Here is a 26,501-nt window from a genome sequence, read left to right as displayed (position 1 = left end):
TACAATGCATTCTGGGAAGCCCTCTCCATTAGCAGCGCTGGAGCGGCACACACACACAAAGGCCTAGTTCAAGGGAGCAGATGGAATTGGGAGGTGGTGGGGAAAGGAAAGGAAGCCCTGCTACCTTCCAGTCAAACATCACCTCTTCCTTCTCAGAAAAACAGCTAAGCTTGGAGACATACCTAGCTAGCAAAGAGAGCTGCACAGCACACAACAGGGTTTTAGCCTGCAGTGGAGACACAATGGCAACAGACTCACATTCTGAGCTTGTACAGAACCATGGACATCTCGGAGAGCAGCTTGGCCGTGCCATTTCCTGGGGCAGCACTGAACCAGACTAGTACCCCCACACTGACCTGACTGCAGAGTAGAGCAGGCCTTGGGGCCGGCTGGCACAACGCTCCTGGAGTAAATATCAGTAAATTGGGAAAAGTAATGAATCATCCTCGCTTCCAGCAGCCAGTATTGGGTCTGAGTGCTTTTAAGAGGCTCCGAGCAGACTTACAGCAAGTGTTAACATAAAGCCAACCCGTTCACCACTTTAACCCAGGCCTCCTCCATTATTGTGGCTCCTGCAGAATGTACCATGTGGAATAGCATACATCTGTACCCAGTGAGAGACTATCTGGCCCTAGTATTACAGAGGTAGAAGGAGGGGGAAGGCTGACACGGTGATACCAGACCATTTCTCACAGGAGCTATTTGCATTCAGTAAGAAGGCGTAATGTTCTTCTGTTTATGGCAGTGCAATGCCGACAGGGCACAGCTCTGCTGCATGGTATGCTGTATGGTTCCCTATAGGGGTGGCTGGCTGGGCTAAAATGGCTCTAGTGTGCTCAAGCCAGTGAACCAGGGCTGTGTGGGCGGCTTCAGGATATCAGGGTGTTTGGGACACACTCACTCCAGCTATGAGCAGAGCCCTCTGTGTAAAACAAAATATCAAAAGACCCCCCCGGCAGAGCTGGTCAGCTGAACATGGCAGTATGTCCACATTCACCACATGTGAGGGGTGAGCGTCAACAATGACTTCAAAAATCCAGACCAATGTTTTCCTTTGACAACCATACATCAACTGAATTGTTCTCTTGCACTCTGGGCCAAGAAATGTGCTTTCCTTCAATGTGTGCCTCGGTTGACTGTGGTGGAAAAACACTTGTATAGCTGTGGCTTGTGTTCCCCCTTCCCATAGTGTCTGTATTTGAGCCTTTCGCCTGCTCCTGGCCCCAGGCAGGACAAAGAGCTCTGGCTATTGAGCCCTGGCTTGATTTAGCCCAGGCAGGGAGCAGCCGCAGTGTTTGGCCCCTATTGGGTTTCAGCTCAATGGCTGGACAGGCTTCTCTGTCACAATAGCCACTCTGTTCTGGAGCCTCATTGGGGGAGTGGGGAGGCCATGACCCCTCAGACTCAGGGAGGGGGTTGATGAGGGTAAAAAATGGGGGCGACAGACAATTTGGCTCAAACTAGTGCATTGTGGATCTCATCTCAACTTATTCCTCTCTCCTCTTTTCCATGTCAAGAATACAAATGAATGACCTGTCCAGCATAAACCATGTGACATACTTAACACTAGAAAGGCCTCGAGGGACACCCCCTTCCAGCCAATGACGTGTCTTTTGGACATTTCAATCTGCACCTCTCTCTTCATACAATTTCACAATTCATAGTCCTGTCACCTATCAGACTATTGCCAATTTAATCTTGTCGTTAGGCTAACTCGATTAATATGTGTGAAATGAGTTTTAATATAGTTTAGGTATCGTTTTTATTTGCCATCTGCGCAGGCTGGCTGGATGGCTGTGAATGACTGGTGGTGAATGGGGGGTGTGACATGTCCTCTGATAACTGCGTACAACACAAATTACTGTTTGTGATATTAAGGTTCTAACAGTGTGTTGTTATACAGACTTATTTAGGAAAAGTCAAGGACGGGGGGGACAACTATAAAAATGGCAGAGTAATCAAATGTAAATGAGTTGTCCACATGACATTGTCGGCTTTTCTACTGTTGCAAGCACACAACTTCATCCTTCACATGGATTCTGTAGCTTTTTATTATTACTTTTTATTTTAGTCTACTTGGTAAAAAAAAATGTCATCTTGAACTGCACTGTTGGTTAAGGGCTTGTAAGTAAGCATTTCACGGTAAAGTCTACACTTGTTGTATCGGCGCATGTGGAAAATAAAGTTTGATTTCCTATGGCCTGTGTTGGCCAAGCTTTTAACCCCATGACATCAAATATAAAGTGAGTCAAAACACCAGCCTGACTCATCACATTGCATCAATGGAGGGAAAAGACATGAATACCAGAGCCACAACACCCTTTCCCTGTGTGTGTGTGTGTGTGTGTGTCTGTGTCTGTCTCTGTGTGTGTGTGTGTGTGTGTGTCTGTGTGTGTGTCTGTCGGTGTGTGTCGGTGTGTGTCTGTGTGTGTCTGTGTGTGTGTTTATGTGTGTGTGTGTCTGTGTCTGTGTCTGTGTCTGTGTGTGTGTGTGTGTGTGTGTGTGTGTGTGTGTGTGTTCCAGCTCTGCAGTCCTATACAGAGGCGCAGGCCTGAGGGGATAGTTCTCCCCCTTTTTCACAGGGCATCACCATTCTGTCTGTCATCAAAGCTGCAAGACACTTCCAGACACCAACTCCAAACAGATGTATGCAATTTAGACAATTAAAGCTTTCCCCTAAAACTTGGCAGCTCTACCGCAACACAGGCACTTCTCATCAGCCTGAGCCTCACATAGTCCCGACCTAACCCAGGGAGCTACATCAGCTCTCTCTCTCTCTCTACCCATGTCTCAAACATCCAGCCCCGCTCTAGTATGTCTGAAAGCTTTACACAGCAGAAAGAGAGGCAAGAGACAGGCAGGCCTCTCCTGAAGCTATAAGCTCTCCCTCTCTCCTTCCCTCTTTCAGCCTGGAATTTCCTGTTGATGGCCCACTGCTAACACCACACTCACTCTCATGGAAATATTTGACAAGCTGCAAACATTTTATCTCCACGAGCAGGAAGGCAATCAGCCAATCAGCGAAGAGAGGGAGGGAATGACAGAGTGGAGAGAAAAATGAGAAACGTGTCGTTGAGGGTTTTGGCGTACCAGGAGTTGCACCACACTGGCCCAGAGTCCTAATTATCCAGCCAGAGACAAGGCCTGGTAAGGCTGTAATGATACACCACTGCTCGTGATACTGACACCTCTTGATAGCACAGAGATTAGGTCTCTGCTGGTCTTGTCAGGCAGCCTGGCAGCCTGCAGCATGTGACTGGGCCAGCAGACATGTGGAGTAGAGAGAAAGAGCTGCTGATATAATACAGCTCTATCAGATAAGCCAGGCCGGGGAAAGATAGGGGGGCGTGGGAAGGAAGGGAGGGAACATCAGGTAGGCTGGCCTGGGCTGAGACGGATAGACATGTGGGCAACAGATTGGATGCGTTAGCTAGTGTCAGTGGTAATTGTTTTTTGTTTGGGCTGGGTGGAAAACACAGCCGAGGAGGGCGGCCCCAGGTCTTACCAGTTGAACAGCAGGGGCACGGGATCCACGACAGCCTGGGCGCTCACAGGACAAGGGGTGCATTGAAACTGGGGAGAAGGGAAAGATGATACACGCATGAAAATGTGCAGACTGCATACCCGGCCACTCATGTTCCCTCCACATAGCTCCCATTTTCCCCAACCTCCCTAGTGGTTTCCTGACTCTCTCCCTTTGCATGTGTCTCTTATGTTCCAGTACAGCGTTGGTCCTAAATGGACTTGACCAACACTGAAAGGTAGTCAAATACATCTCAGCCCAAATAAGGACGTAATGACGGGATGTTTTTTTGAGAGTGTGGTTGAGTGACTCATCAAAATCCTCAGTATGCTCCTTTGATCAAGAGGCACGCTCACACTGACGTAAAAGAAGACACAGAAAGGGGAACACAAAAGGACACACATGTGCGCACGCTAACGGCTCCGAAAAGTAGGCCAGGGAATCGAGCTGTTCTTCAAGGCCTCTGCTTCATTTCTAAACGCCTGTGACAGGCGTCTGCATCCAGCCAGCCTTCCATCCCCCACCACAAGACTCCTGTTTAGTGTTCCCCTGACACACATCATTCCAGGTCTTCCCTCTTCAGTGTCATCACACACACACGATTGCATAACAGCATGTGGGGAGAGGGGGCCCCTGTGCTGTGAGTGGGGGGGGCATTGGGAGAGGGCTGGGGCTCCACTCAGTCTGAGCAGAAGGCCATATTCATATGCAGATACTGGGGGCCATGTGTGGCGAACAGGAGAAGAATTGCCTTCCCACACTGGAACCAATCACTCGTTCACAGTGAAGACTTCCAGGAAAACAGAAATGGAAACAAATAAAAACAAAGCAATTACACACCTTCTTTCCACCCTTTGTGTAACTTAAATAGGGCTGCCTTTATAAACAGTCCCAGACAAATATGAAGAGGGGATTAAAGCGGATTTAAATTTCATCTGCCGGGCCGCAGCAGCCAACAGGTTAAAAAAAGATTGGGGAAAGTTGCATGGAGGCTCAATCTCAACTTGGCATAATGGCCCCATTTTAAAAATGTAATTTTGTCACTAAGATGCCAACTTTAAGAGCAGAACACATCCACTATGGCTATGAGCTTGAGTTTACAGCCAAAACACTTAAGATTACTACAAGCTCTACGCAGATGCAAGATTGAGTGTTGCTCGCCCCTACCTGGGCTCGAACCAGGAACCCTCTGCACACATCGACAACAGCCACCCTCAAAGCATCGTTACCCATCGCACCACAAAAGCTGTGGCCCTTGCAGAGCAAGGGGAACAACTACTTCAAGGTCTCGGAGCGAGTGACGTCACCGATTGAAAAGCTATTAGCGCACACCCCGCTAATAACTAGCCATTTCACATCGGTTACATCAGCAACTGTTCAACCAGTAAACCAAACAACAAGAATACACCCAAAAAAGTATTCTGCTTAGAAGTAATAACTTAGCCTGTAATAACTGATTACAATGTATTGTGAAATGGTAGAACCTGCTGGAGCCAACTAGCTGGCCAGGTGGTTTATTGCTCTGTGAGAACACATGACATTGTTTTTTTTTGCTGATATGGGAATGAATACACAAGCAGCATATCAGAGGCAGTGTTTAACTTATTTGGGGTAGGGGGCAGTATTGGGCAGCTTGGATGAAAAACGTGCCCAAGTTAAGCTGCCTGCTACTCCGCCGTAAAAGCTAGAAAATGCATATAAGTAGTACATTTGGATAGAAACCACTGAAGTTTCTAAAACAGTTTGAATGATGTCTGTGAGTATAACAGAACTCATATGGCAGACAAAAACCTGAGAAAAAAACCAACCAGGAAGTGGGAAATCTGAGGTTTGTAGTGTTTCAACTCAGCCAACAGCGGGGAATTAGTTATGTTTCACTTCCCAAGGATTCCACTAGATGTCAACAGTATTTATAACCTGTTTTGAGGATTCTACTCTAAAGGAGGGGCTCATAAGAGCTCTTTGAGTGAGTGGTCTGGCAGAGTGCCAAAGCCTCGGTCTGGCGCGCTCACGTGAAAGGTAGCTCCGTTCCACTTCATTTGTACAGACAAAGGAATTTTCCGGTTGGAACATTAATGAAGTTTTATGTTAAAAACATCCTAAAGATTGATGCCATACTTAGGTTGGCATGTTTCTACGGGCTGTAACGGAACTTTTGTAACTTTTCGTCCGACACTCTGCGCGATCTGAACGCGCTTTTGGATTTGTTTACCAAACGCCCTAACAAAAGAAGATATTTGGACATAACGGATGGACATTATGTAAAAAAATCAAACATTTATGGTGGAACTGGGATTCTTGGGAGTGCAATCTGATGAAGATCATCAAAGGTAAGTGAATATTTAAAATGCTACAGTGCCTTGCGAAAGTATTCGGCCCCCTTGAACTTTGCGACCTTTTGCCACATTTCAGGCTTCAAACATAAAGATATAAAACTGTATTTTTTTGTGAAGAATCAACAAGTGGGACACAATCATGAAGTGGAACGACATTTATTGGATATTTCTAACTTTTTTTAAAAACTGAAAAAATGGGCGTGCAAAATTCTTCAGCCCCCTTAAGTTAATACTTTGTAGCGCCACCTTTTGCTGCGATTACAGCTGTAAGTCGCTTGGGGTATGTCTATCAGTTTTGCACATCGAGAGACTGACATTTTTTCCCATTCCTCCTTGCAAAACAGCTCGAGCTCGGTGAGGTTGGATGGAGAGCATTTGTGAACAGCAGTTTTCAGTTCTTTCCACAGATTCTCGATTGGATTCAGGTTTGGACTTTGACTTGGCCATTCTAACACCTGGATATGTTTATTTTTGAACCATTCCATTGTAGATTTTGCTTTATGTTTTGGATCATTGTCTTGTTGGAAGACAAATCTCCGCCCCAGTCTCAGGTCTTTTGCAGACTCCATCAGGTTTTCTTCCAGAATGGTCCTGTATTTGGCTCCATCCATCTTCCCATCTTCCCTGTCCCTGCTGAAGAAAAGCAGGCCCAAACCATGATGCTGCCACCACCATGTTTGACAGTGGGGATGGTGTGTTCAGCTGTGTTGCTTTTACACCAAACGTAACGTTTTGCATTGTTGCCAAAAAGTTCAATTTTGGTTTCATCTGACCAGAGCACCTTCTTCCACATGTTTGGTGTGTCTCCCAGGTGGCTTGTGGCAAACTTTAAACAACACTTTTTATGGATATCTTTAAGAAATGGCTTTCTTCTTGCCACTCTTCCATAAAGGCCAGATTTGTGCAATATACGACTGATTGTTGTCCTATGGACAGAGTCTCCCACCTCAGCTGTAGATCTCTGCAGTTCATCCAGAGTGATCATGGGCCTCTTGGCTGCATCTCTGATCAGTCTTCTCCTTGTATGAGCTGAAAGTTTAGAGGGACGGCCAGGTCTTGGTAGATTTGCAGTGGTCTGATACTCCTTCCATTTCAATATTATCGCTTGCATAGTGCTCCTTGGGATGTTTAAAGCTTGGGAAATCTTTTTGTATCCAAATCCGGCTTTAAACTTCTTAACAACAGTATCTCGGACCTGCCTGGTGTGTTCCTTGTTCTTCATGATGCTCTCTGCGCTTTTAACGGACCTCTGAGACTATCACAGTGCAGGTGCATTTATACGGAGACTTGATTACACACAGGTGGATTGTATTTATCATCATTAGTCATTTAGGTCAACGTTGGATCATTCAGAGATCCTCACTGAACTTCTGGAGAGAGTTTGCTGCACTGAAAGTAAAGGGGCTGAATAATTTTGCACGCCCAATTATTCAGTTTTTGATTTGTTAAAAAAGTTTGAAATATCCAATAAATGTCGTTCCATTTCATGATTGTGTCCCACTTGTCCCATCAGATTCTTCACAAAAAAATACAGTTTTATATCTTTATGTTTGAAGCCTGAAATGTGGCAAAAGGTCGCAAAGTTCAAGGGGGCCGAATACTTTCGCAAGGCAATGTATTTCTGAGTAATGTTGACTACCCAATATGGCAGGAATTTTTTTGGCTGCTTTGTTGTCTAAAGGCTGTACTCAGATTATTGCATGGTTTCCTTTCTCGGTAAAGTTTTTTTGAAATCTGACACAGCGGTTGCATTAAGGAGAAGTTTATCTAAAGTTCCATGTATAATAGTTGTATCTTTATCAATGTTTATTATGAGTATTTCTGTAAATTGATGTGGCTCTCTGCAATATCACCGCATGTTTTAGAACTTCTGAACGTAAAGCGCCAATGTAAACTCAGATTTTTTTCATATAAATATGAACTTTATCAAACAAAACATACATGTGTTGTGTAACATGAAGTCCTATGAGTGTCATCTGATGAAGATCAAAGGTTAGTGATTCATTTTCTCTATTTCTGCTTTTTGTGACTCCTCTCTTTGGCTGGAAAAAAATACTGTGTTTTTCTGTGGCTTGGTGGTGACCTAACAATTGTTTGTGGTGCTTTCGCTGTACATCCCTTTTGAAATCAGACACTGTGGCTAGATTAACAAGATTTTTATCTTTAAAATGGTGTAAAATATTTGTATGCTTGAGGAATTTTAATGTTTTGAATTTGGCGCCCTGCACTTTCACTGGCTGTTGCGGCTAGCAGAACCCCAGTCCTAGGCAGGTTAACACTTAAGGATCGGACACTTTTCCTCTCCAATTTTCGCCAAAAATGTCATACCCAAAGCTGAGTCCCAATTCAACAGCTCAGATACGAGACGTATGGCAAGGACTACAGACAAACACGGACTACAAAAGGAAAATCAGTCACGTCACGGACACTGACGTCTTGCTTCCAGACAAACTAAACACCTTTGCACACTTTGAGGATAATACAGTGCCCGCTACCAAGGACTGAGGCTCTCCTCTGTGGCCAACATGAGTTAGACATTTAAACATTTGAACCCTCGCAAGGCTGCCGGTCCAGACGGCATCCATAGCTGCGTCCTCAGAGCATGCGCAGACCAGCTGGCTGGAGTGTTTTACGGACATATTCCTCCCTATTCCAGTCTGCTGTCCCCACTTGCTCCAAGCTGTCCACCATTGTTCCTGTACCCAAGAAAGCAAAGGTAACTGAACTAAATGACTATTGCCCCGTAGCACTCACTTAAGTCATCATGAAGTTCTTTGAGAGGTTCGGTTAAGGATCATATCACCTCTACCTTACCTGACACCCTCTTACATTTGCTTACCGCCCCAATAGATTCACAGACAATGCAATCACCATCACACTGCACACCACCCTATCCCATCTGGACAAGAGGTAGACCTACAAAAGAATGCTGTTCTTTGACTATAGCGCAGCATTCAACATCATATTACCCTCCAAGCTCATCATTAATCTGTCCCCTGGGTCTGAACCTCACCCTGTGCAATTGGGTCCTGGACTTCCTGTCGGGCCGCCCACAGATGGTGAAGGTAGGAAACGACACCACTTCATTGAATCTCAACACAGGGGACCCACAAGGGTGTGTACTCAGCCCCTTCCTGTACTTTGTGTTCACCCATGACTGCATAGCCACACACACCTCCAACTCAATCATTAAGTTTGCAGACAAGGGTAGTAGGCCTGATTACCAACAATGACGAGACAGCATGGTGCCTGGAAGCGTGGTGCCAGGAAAATAACCTCTCACTCAACATCAACAAAACAAAGAAGCTGATCGTGGACTTCAGGAAACAGCAGAGGGAGCACCCCCATATCCACAACGACGGGACCACAGTGGAGAAGGTGGAAAGCTTCAAATTCCTCGGCATACACATCACTGACGATCTGAAATGGTCCACCCACAGAGACAGTGTGGTGAAGCAGGTGCAAAAGCACCTCTTCAACCTCAGGAGGCTTAAACATATGCACAATTGAGAGCCTCCTGTCGGGCTGTATCACCGTCTGGTCCGGCAACTGCACTGCCCGCAACCGCAGGGCTCTCCAGAGGGTGGTGCAGTCTGCCCAACGCATCACCAGGGGCAACCTACCTGCCCTCCAGGACATATACAGCTCCTGATGTCACAGGAAGGCCAAAAAGTTCATCAAGGATAACAAGCACCCAAGCCACTGCCTGTTCACCCCGCTATCATCCAGAAGGCGAGGTCAGTACAGGTGCATCAAAGCTGGGACAGAGAGACTGAAAAACAGCTATCTCAAGGCCACCAGACTGTTAAATAGCCATCACTAGCCAGCTTCCACCCGGTTACGTAATCCTGCACCTTCGAGGGTGCTGCTCTATATACATAGACTTGAAATCACTGGCCACTTTAATAATGGAATACTAGTCACTTTAATAATGTTTACATATTTTGTTTTACTCATCTCTAATGTATTTCAGTCTATGCCACTCCGACATTGCTCATCCTAATATTTAGATATTTCTTAATCCTATTCTTTTACTTTTAGATGTATGTATTGTTAGATATTATTGCACTGTTGGAGCTAGAAACACAAGAATTTCGCTACACCCGCAATAACATCTGCTAAACGTGTATGTGACCAATACAATTTGATTTGATTAGCTAGGCTGCCAACTTGCTAATACTACATACAAGGAAAGGCGACTCTTCATTGGTTTCACAAAATGAAAATACAAAAAAATAAACATTGCTATTGCCCCCCTTGTGAGTGGCGAGGATATCACATTAACCAAAAAGGTATCCGATACTCCAAATATCCCATTCCGCCCACGAACACACACCTAGATCAACGGAGTGAAGCTTGTCGTAGCCTTTTGGCCTGGCTACAAACAAGAACATACCTGTGGACGGCCTCCTACCCAATGATTTGCATTTGTTGACAACAAACCGTTGGGTTTAGGTGTTAACAGTTCCATCTAGGCAGTAAGAAACTAAATGTATCAGAGAAGGATGTGATTCCTATTAGACAAGAACACACAATGGGTGGTTTCCTGGAGTCAGGGTTTGCATTAGCTTTTAGAAATATGCGCTAGCAAAATGCAGACCATCAAAATCTGCATTTAAAACAATTTCACCTGCATTTTATATTGAAAGTCAACCGTGTTCATTTGCTTCAATAGATAGTTTCATGTCCTTGATCAATGGTTTTTATTCACACAAAATAAATTCATGCAACACAATCAGCAGAAATCAGATGACAACAGAAGTGCAACACTATTTGACTAGCAGCCACAAAAAGAAATTAGCATAGAAATAAGCAAGGGATTTTTTTTTGCTAAAATGATGCATGGCCATCAGATTTCTCCTTCTAATCATAGAATGTTACCACCTATATTTCCTTATGTTAATCGTGCATTTTCATTTGCTACAGGAGAAAAACTACACCAGAGAAAAGTACTTCAGTCAAGAGTGTTGACGGAATGCCCGTTCGTGAATGCAGGAATAAGATTTATCAAGACAAGAGTAAATATTTATCAGCGTGAAGTGCAACTGAAGCACACTAAATTAGTCCATTTACATCATGATTTGGAGCTAAATGTGACTGAAGCCGAGCGGAAATTACAATAAGCATTTCAGATCTGCGTTTATAAAACGCAACAAAATAGTTAAGTGTTGAATTTTTTTCAGAGTGAAAAATGCAGAATTCTAACTTAACGCGAACCCCGGGAGTTACATGTGTGTTAGCTGGAGGCATTGTAAGGGCTACTACCTACAGTAGGCATGGTTCTCCCTCCGGAATGAAACTGCTGCCTTGTGCTCCCTTCAATAACAAACCTCTGCCTCCTCCGCCAAAAGGTATAATAGCACCAATTCTTAGTGTTTCTAATGTATGAGACAATCAAGGAAAGTGCAAGATATGTCTGCACACTTTTTCCACTTCACACAGACCTAAACTCTGCACTCCAGCCTGCTAAATGAATTAGGGCAGAATGTAATGAATTTAAAAGCAAATAAGTCTGTTAGTGTCGACCAGATAAGGTGAGAGCAGAGGCAGAGAGTGGGCCAGAGCTCTCACGGGTAGGCCAGCGTCTCAGCTCAAAGTCAGCTTAGATCAGAGCAAACCCCAACTCACTGTACCGTGCCGTACAGCCCCTGCCCTACACAGCCCACATCCCATCAGGAGAGCGGGGAGACAAACACAGAAAAACTGTCCTATAATAGGCCAGTCACTCACTTTACCAGAGTGCATAAGTAAAACACACAGCTAATGACCATTGTTTCACACTGATTCTTGGAGATCTAGCTGACAAAATTGGCAGTAAGTTACAGTACATCAGACCAGCACAAACTAAGTAACAAGCTATTCTGCTCCCATGTGATTTTAAGCCATCAACAATACAACACTCAGTGGAGAAGATTCTGACATTTCTGAAACAGGAAAAGTAGCCTATGCTTTCTGGTTGGTTGCTAGTGGATTTCAGCAATTAGGTCAGAGCGAAGTCTGAGGGCTGTGTAGAGGAGAAGGGTTGTGTTTAAACATGACATGTTCCCTCTGCTTTGCATTCCTTGATTTTAGTTCTAGTACATTGAAAGGCCAGGTGAACATGAGACTCCGGGACATCACCACAGAACTTCCCATGGGAACTGGCCTGGCAAATTTCACACAAAACACTGCATGACAACATAATGCTTCCAAAATGAGAACACAAATAAATCATGACAAATAGCTCACAAATCAGAGATAAACTGTGCAACAAAAACCAATTCTCAGGACCCTGTCTTTCAAAGAATTACATAAAAATTCTAATAACTTCACAGATCTTCATTGTAAAGGGTTTAAACAGTTTCCCATGTGTGTTCAATGAACCATAAACAATTAATGAACATGCACCTATGGAACGGTCGTTAAGACACTACAGCTTACAGACGGTAGACAATTAAGGTCACAGTTATGAAAACTTAGGACACTAAAAGAGGCCTTTCTACTGACTCTGAAAAACACCAAAAGAAAGATGCCCAGGGTCCCTGCTCATCTGTGTGAAAGCGCCTTACAGGCTGACTACACTGCTCGCGTTGCAAAATAAATGTAGAAATCTATATTATTCAATTATTGCACCCACACTGCTCTCGCAGGAGGAGAGATGACTAGAAACGATTCGGTTGACCATTTTATGTGTGGATTAATTGTCGGAGAAGAGGACCTTGTGCATTTCAGGTAAAATAACAACAATCTTTATATCCCAGGCCAAATTAGCTAGCAACAGTAAGCTAACTAAATAGCACAAATTAGCAAACAAGTGCAAGCTAGCTAAATTGCCATAAAGGTTTATTGCTTTTCGACCTGTCCCAAAATTAATGTAATTGGTTCAGAGTTTGTTTTGATATTTTAACCTACGTGTCGTGATAGAGATTGGTGTGAGGGGACAAAATAAATGTATGCACGATAGCGCACGCGCGCTACAGGAAGGCAACAACTGCCCGAGTTACACCAGGAACGCACAATCCCTCCATCAGTGCTCAGACTGTCCGCAATAGGCTGAGAGAGGTTGGACTGAGGGCTTGTAGGCCTGTTGCAAGGCAGGTCCTCACCAGACATCACCGGCAATAGCATTGCCTATGGGCACAAACCCCCCATCGCTGAAACAGACAGGACTGGCAAAAAGTGCTCTTCATTGACGGGTCACGGTTTTGTCTCACCAGGGGGGATGGTCGGATTCACGTTTATCGTCGAAGGAAAGAGCGTTACACCGAGGCCTGTACTCTGGAGAGGGATCGATTTGGAGGTGGAGGGTCCGTCATGGTCTGGGGCGGTGTGTCACAGCATCATCAGAATGAGCTTGTTGTCATTGCCGGCAATCTCAATGCTGTGCGTTGCAGAGAAGACATCCTCCTCCCTCATGTGGTACCCTTCCTGCAGGCTCATCCTGACATGACTCTCCAGCATGACAATGCCACCAGCCATACTGCTCGTTCTGTGCGTGATTTCCTGCAAGACATGAATGTCAGTGTTATGCCATGGCCAGCGAACATCCTCGATCTCAATCCCATCGAGCACGTCTGGGACCTGTTGGATCGGAGGGTGAGGGCTAGGGCTATTCCCCCTAGAAATGTCCGGGAAGTTATAGGTGCCTTGGTGGAAGAGTGGGGTATCATCTCACAGCAAGAACTGGCAAATCTGGTGCAGTCCATGAGGAGGAGATGCACTGCAGTACTTAATGGCCACACCAGATACTGACTGTTACTTTTGATTTTTACCCCCCCCCCCCCTTTGTTCAGGGGCACATTATTCCATTTATGTTAGTCACATGTCTGTGGAACTTGTTCAGTTTGTGTCTCAGTTGTTGAATCTTATGACCATACAAATATTTCCACATGTTAAGTTTGCTGAAAATAAACGCAGTTGACAGCGAGAGGACGTTTGTTTTTTTGCTGAGTTTACTTGGTCAAAATAAAGGCAGAGAAAAATGTATTCAAATTAAACAATGGTGCTCTAACCCAATCCAAACCACATTCATGTTCTCTCTTTCTTGCCTTCTGCATGTGAGAATCTGTCTAGTGCAAAAATCCGTGGGCATGTGAAACGTAGAAAGATTCACGGTGACCTACATAGGCAGTGTGTGGAAGAGAGGGTTGTGCTTCCGCATAGAAAAGTATTTACTTGGCTCCATTCTGCATGCACCTTCATAGGGGAGGGGAGGAGGAGGAAAAACAGGAGAGAGAGAGGGGAGAAGGGGCTATGAACAAAGAGGACAGAGGGAACAGAGGGAGAGAGCAACAGAACTTCAATAACATTGCAAGGTAGAGTATAGAGATGACATTAGGGAGAGAGAATGGAGTGATTCTCTTCCTCCAACAGAAGAGGCCAGAGAGCTTGAGGAGGAGAGGACAGGGGAAGTTAGTTGGAGAGGGAACAACGAGGGGGCGGAAGTCATCTTTGATTCAGCCATTATTACTGGACCTTTCTGACTGCACCCCTGCCCAAATCTCTAGTACTTTCCCCACTCGCAGACACAGCACTTGATCGATTCGAAAGATGGACAGACACAGGAGCCAAATACATTCCCCACAATGCATCACAGAGTCACGTAAACACGCACAGACACACAAAAGCAGTCTCTCCTCTTAGAGACAACACATATTCCCAAAAGGCTTCCCCAGCTGCATTCACAATAATCCACTCATACTTTTCAGGAGAGTATAGCACCATAAATTGAAAGAAAAGTAGATTAATCTGCTCAATGCTTTGGATCTATAGGCATAGATATATAGGAGCTTTCCTAGTATAAGCCTATTGAACTGCCTCTGGAGCACATGAGGGCAACAGCATCCCATTTTTAATCAATAGGCTCCGCAGAAGTATTCAGTTCCCTTTGAAGCCCAGCCCTGGATCTGGTTTCCTAATCACCTCCCCATCCCCCCAGCCCTTCCAATACAATGTCGTTGTTTTCACACACTGCACGAGGCCGACCTGGGTCAGCCTGTTTAGGGAGAGGGAGGAGGGAGACCTGTCCCTGGCTCAAACTCAAATTGACAAGGTTGGACAAAAACCCAGACAAGGGTCAGCATTCAACACAACTAGCGTCCTGCACACAGCTAGTTAATTGTGGAATTATCTTCCTCCAATGGTGGGCCTGCTTTACTGAAATCAATTACACAGCTCTCATCCAATCACAACAGCAGGAGAGGTTTCTGCCTGATATTTGAAAAGCCAACAACATTCTATGCAGCAATGTGTTGAGAATGAATAGCTGTTCTAAATTGTCATGTAGGAAAATATCTTTATACAAAGAAACAAAACCACACGAACAAAGTGTGGGTTTGTGTTATGCTGAAAACAAAACTAAACCCAAGAGTCTTAAAAGGATACTTTGGGGTTTTGGCAATAAGGCACTGCATCCACTTCCCCAGAGTCAGATTACGTCATGGATACCACTTTTTATGTCTGTGTCCAGTATGAAGGAAATTAGACGTGACTTTGTGTACCAACACTAACTAGCATTAGCGCAATGACAGGAAGTCTAAGGGTATCGACTAGCATGCTAGCAGAAACACAGACGTCCAGTCATTACCATCTACTGGCATGCTAAAAGATGCCCATAGACTTCCAGTCATTGCGCTCAAGCAAATCAGCAAAATGCGCTAGCTGGCAACTTCCTTCAAAGTGCTCGCAGAGACATAAAAAAAGGTATCCACAAGTTTATCTGACTCTTGGGAAGAAGATAAAGGGCCTCATGGCCAAAATCCCAAAGTATCCCTTTAAGAGTGGTAGCGGGTTAGCTCAGAGAAAACACCCTATGCTGAGGGAGGAATTGCTCAGCAAAAGACAAACAGGCTAGTTCGTGTGCTCATCCCCGTACTGCCCAAGCAGATTGTTCAGCATTTCCTAATTGTTCAGCATTTCCCAACAGAGCTAAAAAAAAAAAAATGAAAGAAGAAAAAAAAGAGTAGAGGTGGAGGAGGAAGCAACAGAAACAGGGCATTGATCAGCCAGGAGGGGAGGCCTAACAAACCCAGCAGGAGCTGCAGTGATACACACTCCAATACTGATGGGCCTACAAACAGAGCATTTAACAGACACAAACCAAACACATGGGTTGTTCTCAATGACGTGTATAAACCCTGGATTGCTGATTCTATGTATTGGCCATGGAGATGCTTTGACGCCACCAGTCGGCCATATTGGCACTCCCCAGTAGGAGCAGTCCTCCATAAGAATCAATGTATTTCTACAGCATTTCAATTAAATGTTTCAAAGACAAAATTGCATGCATTTAAGTATTTTTTTTTGTAGTAGTAGTGGGGACACTAACATCAGTACTCCCCAAAAATATAATTTAAAAGTATGCATGTATGTCTAATAGAATAAACGTATCAAAAACACATGTAGACATTAATGCATTTATGCAGCTTGCAAATGATTTTATTTTTTACAATCGTGGAGGAGTACCAAGATGGCTGTGCCGTGGCTTCAATAGTTCCCCCAATGTCAGTTGGGGGCACTGGCCAAGCATTGTGCAGAGCGAAGCCCGGCCAGTTAACAGTGTTGTTCTGGGTCAAGATTCTCCAGCTCGTCTTACTGCATTAAGAGGGGAGGGGAGGAGAGGAGACTGTTCTGAGGAGATTCAGCTTTCCTCTCCTGTGTGTCTGGTTTCTGCTGTGTCACCACTCACCACTAAAGCTGGTGGGTCTGATCACACAGCCTCAGCCAGAGAGCACGGCCAGCACCAAAACCAAAACCAACTCACTTCGTAGACGCACGCACACATGAACGCACACACTTACTCACAGCTGTAAAACTAACAACAGTGCACAAGTAGGACGGAGCCTACCTTAATCCCTGTGAAACCAAAGACACCTGGCTTTGACCACCCAAGAAACAGAGGAGCAACATGAATGCTCCTGTATTTCAATGCAACATCAAGGTAGGAGTGTCTGGATCAGACCCAGTCAAATGCTAGGCGTCTGTCACTGACAGCTTCAAACGTGTACCTGCTGGTTCCAACCCACCAACACCACAATCATCTTCTTCATCTTCTTTGGGTGGTAAATTGGAGACCAGACAGCTTGTCTCCTCATCCCCTCACATCCCAGTCAGAATGGTGAGAATTGAGGACAAGCACATGGAGGCCCAGGCCTGAGACCCAGGATGTCTGCTTTCAATCACAGCCCTCTTTTAAACAAACAACCTCTGACACGGTCTCCTCTGAAACCCTCTCCTCTGCCCCTTTTCTCCTAGATAACCTCTGTTGCAACAGGCAGCGGTGGAACCAGGACTTTATTAAATCACGGTGGTAGTGTAGTGCCTAGCCCTATTAGAGGATTTAACATTTCAGGCTATTCCGTTAAAAACAAACCAGAGCCTAGGCGCACTTTGTAATCAAAATTTAAATCGCTATTTCAAAACAGTCTTTTGGTCAGGCGCAGCCAGGAACTACTTCTGTACGATGGCGAGTAGTGGAGGTCGATAAGCCAGGATTCTCCATCATTTCAAATCTCCAGTTTGGGAACAGTTTGTCTCCTCAGACAAGGGCGATGGACAGAGTTGTGGATAAAACATTAATATAATATCGGCACCGCTCAACGAGGATAGCCTATGTAGCTGTCAACACCTCAAACATGTGGACACATTTATACCGAAATCACACCCGTATTCCTGCCACCATCCCCCTGTATTCCTACCACCACCCCCCATCCCCATATTCCTACCACCACCCCCCATCCCCATATTCCTACCACCACCCTCCATCCCCATATTCCTACCACCATCCCCCCCATCCCCATATTCCTACCACCATCCCCCCATCCCCATATTCCTACCACCATCCCCCCCATCCCCATATTCCTACCACCATCTCCCCATCCCCATATTCCTACCACCATCCCCCCCATCCCCATATTCCTACCACAATCCCCCATCCCCATATTCCTACCACCATCCCCATATTCCTACCACCATCCCCATATTCCTTCCACCATCCCCATATTCCTTCCACCATCCCCCCATCCCCATATTCCTTCCACCATCCCTCATCCCCATATTCCTTCCACCATCCCCATATTCCTTCCACCATCCCTCATCCCCATATTCCTTCCACCATCCCTCATCCCCATATTCCTTCCACCATCCCTCATCCCCATATTCCTACCACCATCCCTCATCCCCATATTCCTTCCACCATCCCTCATCCCCATATTCCTACCACCATCCCCATATTCCTTCCACCATCCCCATATTCCTTCCACCATCCCCCATCCCCATATTCCTTCCACCATCCCCTCATCCCCATATTCCTACCACCATCCCCTCATCCCCATATTCCTTCCACCATCCCTCATCCCCATATTCCTTCCACCATCCCCCATCCCCATATTCCTTCCACCATCCCTCATCCCCATATTCCTTCCACCATCCCTCATCCCCATATTCCTTCCACCATCCCTCATCCCCATATTCCTTCCACCATCCCTCATCCCCATATTCCTACCACCATCCCCCATCCCCATATTCCTTCCACCATCCCTCATCCCCATATTCCTTCCACCATCCTTCATCCCCATATTCCTTCCACCATCCCCCCATCCCCATATTCCTACCACCATCCCTCATCCCCATATTCCTTCCACCATCCCTCATCCCCATATTCCTACCACCATCCCCTCATCCCCATAATCCTTCCACCATCCCTCATCCCCATATTCCTTCCACCACCCCCATATTCCTTCCACCACCCCCATCCCCATATTCCTACCACCATCCCTCATCCCCATATTCCTTCCACCATCCCTCATCCCCATATTCCTTCCACCATCCCTCATCCCCATATTCCTACCACCATCCCCTCATCCCCATATTCCTTCCACCATCCCCCCATCCCTTCCACCATCCCCCCATCCCCATATTCCTACCACCAGCCCCATCCTCCTACCACCACCCCATCCCCATTTTCCTACCACCACCCCATCCCCAGTTTCCTACCACCACCCCCATCCCCATATTCCTACCACCACCCCCATCCCCATATTCCTACCACAATCCCCATATTCCTTCCACCATCCCTCATCCCCATATTCCTTCCACCATCCCTCATCCCCATATTCCTACCACCATCCCCCATCCCCATATTCCTTCCACCATCCCTCATCCCCATATTCCTACCACCATCCCCCATCCCCATATTCCTTCCACCATCCCCCCATTCCCATATTCTTACCACCATCCCCATATTCCTTCCACCATCCCCCATCCCCATATTCCTTCCACCATCCCTCATCCCCATATTCCTACCACCATCCCCATATTCCTACCACCATCCCCCCATCCCCATATTCCTTCCACCATCCCTCATCCCCATATTCCTACCACCATCCCCCATCCCCATATTCCTACCACCATCCCCTCATCCCCATATTCCTTCCACCATCCCTCATCCCCATTTTCCTTCCACCATCCCTCATCCCCATATTCCTACCACCATCCCCCCATCCCCATATTCCTTCCACCATCCCCCATCCCCATATTCCTACCACCATCCCCCCATCCCCATATTCCTACCACCATCCCCCCATCCCCATATTCCTACCACCATCCCCCCATCCCCATATTCCTACCACCATCCCCCCATCCCCATATTCCTACCACCATCCCCATATTCCTTCCACCATCCCCATATTCCTTCCACCATCCCCATATTCCTACCACCATCCCCCCATCCCCATATTCCTTCCACCATCCCCCATCCCCATATTCCTACCACCACCCCCATCCCCATTTTCCTACCACCACCCCATCCCCATTTTCCTACCACCACCCCATCCCCATTTTCCTACCACCACCCCATCCCCATTTTCCTACCACCACCCCCATCCTCCTACCACCACCCCCATCCTCCTACCACCACCCCCCATCCCCATATTCCTACCACAATCCCCCATCCCCATATTCCTACCACCATCCCCCATCCCCATATTCCTACCACCATCCCCATATTCCTACCACCACCACCCCCATATTCCTACCACCACCACCACCCCCCCATATTCCTACCACCACCACCCCCCCCCATATTCCTACCACCACCACCCCCCCCATATTCCTACCACCACCACCCCTCCCCATATTCCTACCACCATCCCCCCCATATTCCTACCACCACCCCCCATATTCCTACCACCACCCCCCCCATATTCCTACCACCACCCCCCCCATATTCCTACCACCATCCCCCCCATATTCCTACCGGCGGAGTGAGACGGAAACACAAAGACAATTGTCTCCCCATTCTGGATTCAAGCAGACCTTTGCAGCTGATTCTGACCGGGCCAAAGAAATTACAAGAGTGATAGGGGTTTATAGCCGTAAACATGCGCCCATTGTCGGTGGTTGAGAATAAGGGGTTTCATTCAGCACCTCGTGAAAGTACTCGATCCACATTACTAACTTCCTCTCCCACCTATTTCAGCCAACAGGTAGTACCGGCTCTATATAAGCAAGCTAAAGCCCCAGTTGTCAATGAATTGGGCATTGCACCCGTGTTTGAGCAAACTACAGATGGCTGGACCTACAGAGAGCTACTTAAAAAAATTAAACATTCACCCATTTTGAATGCTATATTGTTTTGTGCATCTCTGAGCTATGTTTTATTGATTCCCTGGGTCATTTCCTGTGTGTCTGAGCTGTTGCCATTCAAGAAGGCAGGAAATTGGCCGGCATTGCAATAAAGCCGCTCGTTACACTGGAAGTTATAGGAATAGGACTTTAGGATCGCGAATACGTTGATCATGTGTCAGATTTCAACACTGGCCAAAGTCATAACGCAGGAGGTTGTCTTCTCTTGAACGAGCCATTGATCATATTTTTTGTGATTATTCCTCCCGCGCGAAATTTGTAACCTAATAACGAGTCCACCACATTTCTCCCATTTGTCTGCCTCGACAGTCCAGAATGTATTGCATGGTGCCATCGCATGGCCGTTGTGAATGTCAAACTCCACTCTGCGTGGAACATCGATCTGCAGGTTGAACATAGTGAGATTGCAGACTTCTAAATTGATAGTGCAGTTTCTTTGGGAGATTTTACAGCCAACTAGCTACTTACTTCACATGCTGACATTAACTTTGGTATTACTGTGGGTAGCTAAGTTTGCTAGCTAGCTACACTTAATGACCAAAAGTATGTGGACACCTGATCGTCAAACATCGCACTCCAAAATCATGGGCATTAATATGGAGTTGGTCCCCCCTTTGCTGCTATAACAGCCTCCACTCTTCTGGAAAGGCTTCCAACTAGATGTTGGAACATTGCTGCGGGAACTTGCTTCCATTCAGCAACAAGAGCATTAGTTTGGTCGGGCACTGATGTTGGGCCATTAGGCCTGGCTCGCAGTCAACGTTCCAATTAATCCCAAAGGTGTTTGATGGGGTTGAGGTCAGTGCTCTGAAGGCCAGTCAAGTTCCTCCACACCGATCGACAAACCATTAATGTATGGACCTCGCTTTGCAAACGGGGGCATTGTCATGCTAAAACAAGAAAGGGCCTTCCCCAAACTGATGCCACAAAGTTGGAAACACAGAATCGTCTAGAATGTCATTGTATGCTGTAGCGTTACGAATCCTCATTCACAGGGGCACGAACCATGATAAACAGCCCCAGACCATTATTCCTCTTCCACCAAACTTTACAGGACACTATGCATTAGGACAGGTAGCGTTTTCCTGGCATCTGCCAAACCCAAATTCATCAGTCGGACTGCGAGATGGTGAAGTGAGATACATCACTCCACAGAACAAGTCTTAACTGACTTGCCTAGTTAAATAAAGGTTAAATAAAAATACAATAAATATGCCCTAGTGTAAGGTAAGCCCTTAATAAGGAGTTGATTGGACTGCATGCTTGGAGGAGCATGTTGCCTGGGCAGTGGCAGGAGGCAGCACTGAGGTGTGACCAGTGGAGGGGAGAGCGTTGGGAGGGGAGAGGGAAGGTGAGACGCACTAAAAGGAGCATGTGAATTATTGATGATTGAGCCAGAAGTCCAGGCCACAGTGCTAATGCAGAGGGCTTCTTCATAAAGCAGCCTGGATACGATTACACATTACATCATCCCTCCCCTACCATCCCTTCCCCCAGCCTGCCGCTGCCTCCAGACTCTGCTCATGCATCCGCAGCACACACTCTTTGGGATGCATTATTAAATCAGGCCCGGGGATTGCACCGGCCTGCTGAATCCAGATGCACTACATTTCTCTCTTCCCTCTCGTTTTCTCTCCCTCTCAAACACACACATATAGCTAGATCAAACAAGTGCTTCACCAGTCAGGAATTATGGAAGAGGAAGATGTGATATAAGTATTGAGAATAAAGAATGAAAATGCTATATCATTAGCTTTTAGAAATCAGCATTTTCAAAACGTAGAGCATAAAAAAAAAATCTACATTTTAAACCATTACACCTGCGTTTTATATTGAAAGTCAAGTGTTTGCTCAGGTAGCCTAGCGGTTAAGAGCATTAGGCCAGTAACCAAAAGGTTTCTGGTTCGAATCCCTGGTCCGGCAAGGTGGAAATCTCTACGGCTCTGCCCTGAAGCAAGGCAGTTAATCCCCAACAACAACTTCTCCCCAAGCTCCGATGGCGTGTAAATCGATTAAGGCAGATTGAGGGGTTGGGTTAAATACAGAAAACATTTTGGTGGAATGCATTCAGTGGTGCAACTGACTCGGTACCCCCTTTCCCTTAGAGTGATCAGGGACATGCAACACATTAGGCAGAAAATACCTTTGTTTTCATCAGATGACAACAGAAATGCAACACTATGTCTCTAACGGCCACACATAGGTCAATTAGCTTACAATGAAAAAGCAAGGTATTTGTTATTGCAAAAACGATGCATGGCCACCCAAATGCTTATGTTAAATCGTAGAATGTAGCCAGCTACATTTTTTAAATGTTTCCCTCCAAGTTGATATCTTGCTACAGGAGAAAAACTACACCAAAGTACATCAGTCAGAGCGCAGTCCGCTGGTCGAATGCCCGTTCGTAAACGCGGGAAACTGATTTATTAACAGACTGCAAAGATTTCCCATCTGAGTGGAGAAGTGCAACTGAAGCACAAAATCAGTCCTTTTACATTCATGATTTGGATCGAACTGTGACTGAAGCCGAGTAGAAATTACAATAAGAAGCGCTTTAGATCTGAGCTTACAAAACGCAGCATGACTCAGCGTTAACACCACTCTTGGTAGCCTAGTTCCCAAACAACTTCACAGAGAAGTGCCTGTGCAGCGCAACGGCAACAGACAGCTGGACTGAACCATTCCACACTATGCTTAGGTAGGAGTACTGACCCCCTCCCCCCGCTCTGCACAGAGCTCATGTGAGCACTGTGTGTTTGCCTCTAGCCAGCACCGTGTGGCCTGCAGGAAACAGTGGGAATGAGACAGAGGAAGGAAAGAGAGGAGGCCTGGAAGAGAAATTAACTGGAGGAACAAAGGGACAAGAGGGAAACAGGGAGAGCGGGTGAGATAAGGAGTCGGATGTACCTAGGGCCTGTTTACACCGCGGTTTTTACCACTGTTGGACAACGGATGGGGACTCAAAGGATATTTATGATGAGTGTGTATCACGAAAACCGTTGTACAACTGTGGTATTACCGTGGAAGAGTACAAGTAAGAAGGCATCACCTGCATACTTTTCTCTGTTTTTGGGGAGGTCACACAAGTAGTTGGCTAAATATCGCACAACTACAGCAACTTCCCCGTGAGTCAATTGCCAAAGTGTAACCTAGGCGACACCACTGGAAAGACGGTGTAAATCAAAGCACACAAAACTACTGCTACAGAAAGCAGTACGAGGCTTGTGGACACAACATCTTATTCCCAACCAGTATCGAACCGAATCACAGCTGAAGCCTGGAAGTTGTTTCAGTTATATTTACCAAGCAGACCTCCCACCCTCCTTATGCACACAAACTACAAACATGTAGAGTGCTTGCTTGGCGCCATCAAACATAGATTGCAAAACCCATTGGCCACCGCTCTGTTCCTCTCCCACAGTGAAAAGTGCATGGGCTCATGTTAGCGAAAGGATCGCGGGAGACAACAGGAAGTGCAGAGGAGAGGAGTGGGGGTGCAGCCTAAAGCCTCAGACCAGGAAAGAAAAGAAGGGAGAGCGAGAGAACGAGAGAGAGTGTATGCCGAGCACAGAAATGAATAAAGAGAACATTACCTCTCTAACACGGAGGCAGAGTGAGATGTCTATTCAGTCTGTTTCAATCCTCAAGGCCACACATTCTATGAGCTTTTCAACATGGATATACATGTGTGTGTGAGCGAGTGTGTGAGCGAGTGTGTTGACTTTGCAGTAGACCAGCATCAGTCTGTTTTGGTTATAGGAGTGTGTGTGTATGTTTCTGCTGCAGCAGTTAGCCAGTTAACAGCCTGCACACAGCAGAGCACGATGAGCCTGAGATGCTGCCACTGCCTCCAGATATTCATTGTTGAATGTGGCGCCTGAGCCGCCAGCCCTGGCCTTCCCCTCCCCTTCACTGCGGCAGCGCAGATGGTAGCTGTGTGACCTCGCCATTCCTGCCTCCTTGTTCTGATCCTGCAGTCCTGATTGTTCAGGCTAATCCCACACTCCTAGAGTCCTTGGCAGAGTGACAGGACTGTTATTAAGCACACAAAGGCTTTAAGTCCCGAATACTGTCATCGCTGCCCCTCTGTATTTGGTTCTCCCGGTCTGTGTTGAAGAAGCCAGCTCGGCCAGCCTCTCCCTCCATGGCTCTCCACAGACGTGTCTGATCAGAGAGAACCACCTCGCCTCAAAATTTCCCTGCCTACAGCACAAACAGAAACCTGCCTCTCCTCCTCTCCCTGTCAAAAGACAGACCTGCCACTCCTCCTCTCCCTGTCACAACACTGACACCTGTATCTCCTCCTCTCCCAATCACAACACTGAGACCTGCCTTTCCTCCTCTCCCAATAACAACACTGAGACCTGCCTCTCCTCCACTCCCTGTCGCAAATGAAACCTGCTTCTCCTCCACTCCCTGTCACAACACTGACACCTGTATCTCCTCCTCTCCCAATCACAACACTGAGACTTGCCTTTCCTCCTCTCCCAATAACAACACTGAGACCTGCCTCTCCTCCTATCACAACACTGAGACCTGCCTCTCCTCCTATCACAACACTGAGACCTGCCTCTCCTCCTATCACAACACTGAGACCTGTCTCTCCTCCTCTTGATACCACAACACTGAGACCAGCCTCTCCTCCTATTACAACACAGAGACCTGCCTCTCCTTCTATCACAACACTGAGACCTCTCTCCTCCTCTCCCTATCACAACACTGAGACATGCCTCTCATCTCCCTATCACAACATTGAGACATGCCTCTCCTCCTCTCCCTATCACGGAGACCAGCCTCTCTTCCTATCACAACACTGAGACCTGCCTCTACTCCTCTCCCTAACACAACACTGAAACCAGCCTCTCCTCCTCCCCGTCACAACGCTGAGACCAGCCTCTCCTATCACAACACTGAAACCTGCCTCTCCTCCTCCCCATCACAACGCTGAGACCAGCCTCTCCTATCACAACACTGAGACCTGCCTCTCCTCCTATCACAACACTGAGACGTTCCTCTACTACAATCACAACACTGAGACCTGTCTCTCCTCCTCTTCCTATCACAACACTGAAACCTGCCTCTCCACCTCCCCGTCACAACACTGAGACCTACCTCTCCTCCTCTCCCTTTCACAACACTGAGATCTGTCTCTCCTCCTATCACAACACTGAGACCTGTCTCTCCTCCTCTCCCTGTCACTGAGACCAGCCTCTCTTCCTATCACAACACTGAGACCTGTCTCTCCTCCTCTTCCTATCACAACACTGAAACCTGCCTCTCCACCTCCCCGTCACAACACTGAGACCTACCTCTCCTCCTCTCCCTTTCACAACACTGAGATCTGTCTCTCCTCCTATCACAACACTGAGACCTGTCTCTCCTCCTCTCCCTGTCACAACACTGAAAGCTGCCTCTCCTCCTCCCCCTATCAACACTCAGACCTGCCTCTCCTCATCTCCCTATCACAACACCGAGACATGCCTCTCCTCCTCTCCCTATCACTGAGACCAGCCTCTCTTCCTATCACAACACTGAGACCTGCCTCTCCTCCTCACCCTAACACAACACTGAAACCTGCCTCTCCTCCTCCCCGTCACAACACTGAGACATGCCTCTCCTACTCTCCATATCACAACACTGAAACGTGCCTCTCCTCCTCCCCGTCACAACACTGAGACCTGCCTCTCCTCCTCTCCCAATCACAACACTGAGACCAGCATCTCATCCTATCACAACACTGAGACCTGCCTCCTCCTCTCTCTGTCATAACAGAAACATGCTTCTCCCCCTCTTCCTATCACAACATTGAAACCTGCCTCTCCTCCTCACAACACTGAAACCTGCCTCTCCTCCTCACAACACTGAAACCTGCCTCTCCTCCTATCACAACACTGAAACCTGCCTCCCCTCCTATCACAACACTGAAACCTGCCTCCCCTCCTATCACAACACTGAAACCTGTCTCTCCTCCTATCACAACAGAGACCTGTCTCTCCTCCTCTCCCAATCACAACACTGAG

General features: G+C 46.7%; 1 protein-coding gene across 7 annotated transcripts in view; it reads right to left on the bottom strand.

The window, feature by feature from the left end:
* LOC110526939 (ankyrin repeat domain-containing protein 11) overlaps nucleotides 1-26,501 on the bottom strand; it is a 194,487-nt gene that overhangs the window by 63,351 nt on the left and 104,635 nt on the right. For 5 of the 7 annotated variants that reach the window (XM_036980649.1, XM_036980647.1, XM_036980648.1 and 2 more), the window contains one exon: nucleotides 3,506-3,573. The exons of the other annotated variants lie outside the window; for them this stretch is intronic. The gene's annotated coding sequence lies outside the window, so the exon portion shown is untranslated. The remainder of the gene's footprint in view (nucleotides 1-3,505; nucleotides 3,574-26,501) is intronic. 7 annotated transcript variants of the gene reach the window in all.

This window comes from Oncorhynchus mykiss, chromosome 6, assembly GCF_013265735.2.
Source record: "Oncorhynchus mykiss isolate Arlee chromosome 6, USDA_OmykA_1.1, whole genome shotgun sequence".
Taxonomy (NCBI): Eukaryota; Metazoa; Chordata; class Actinopteri; order Salmoniformes; family Salmonidae; genus Oncorhynchus; species Oncorhynchus mykiss.
Note: the sequence above shows the minus strand (reverse complement) of the source record. Positions and strands in the feature narration are given on the sequence as shown.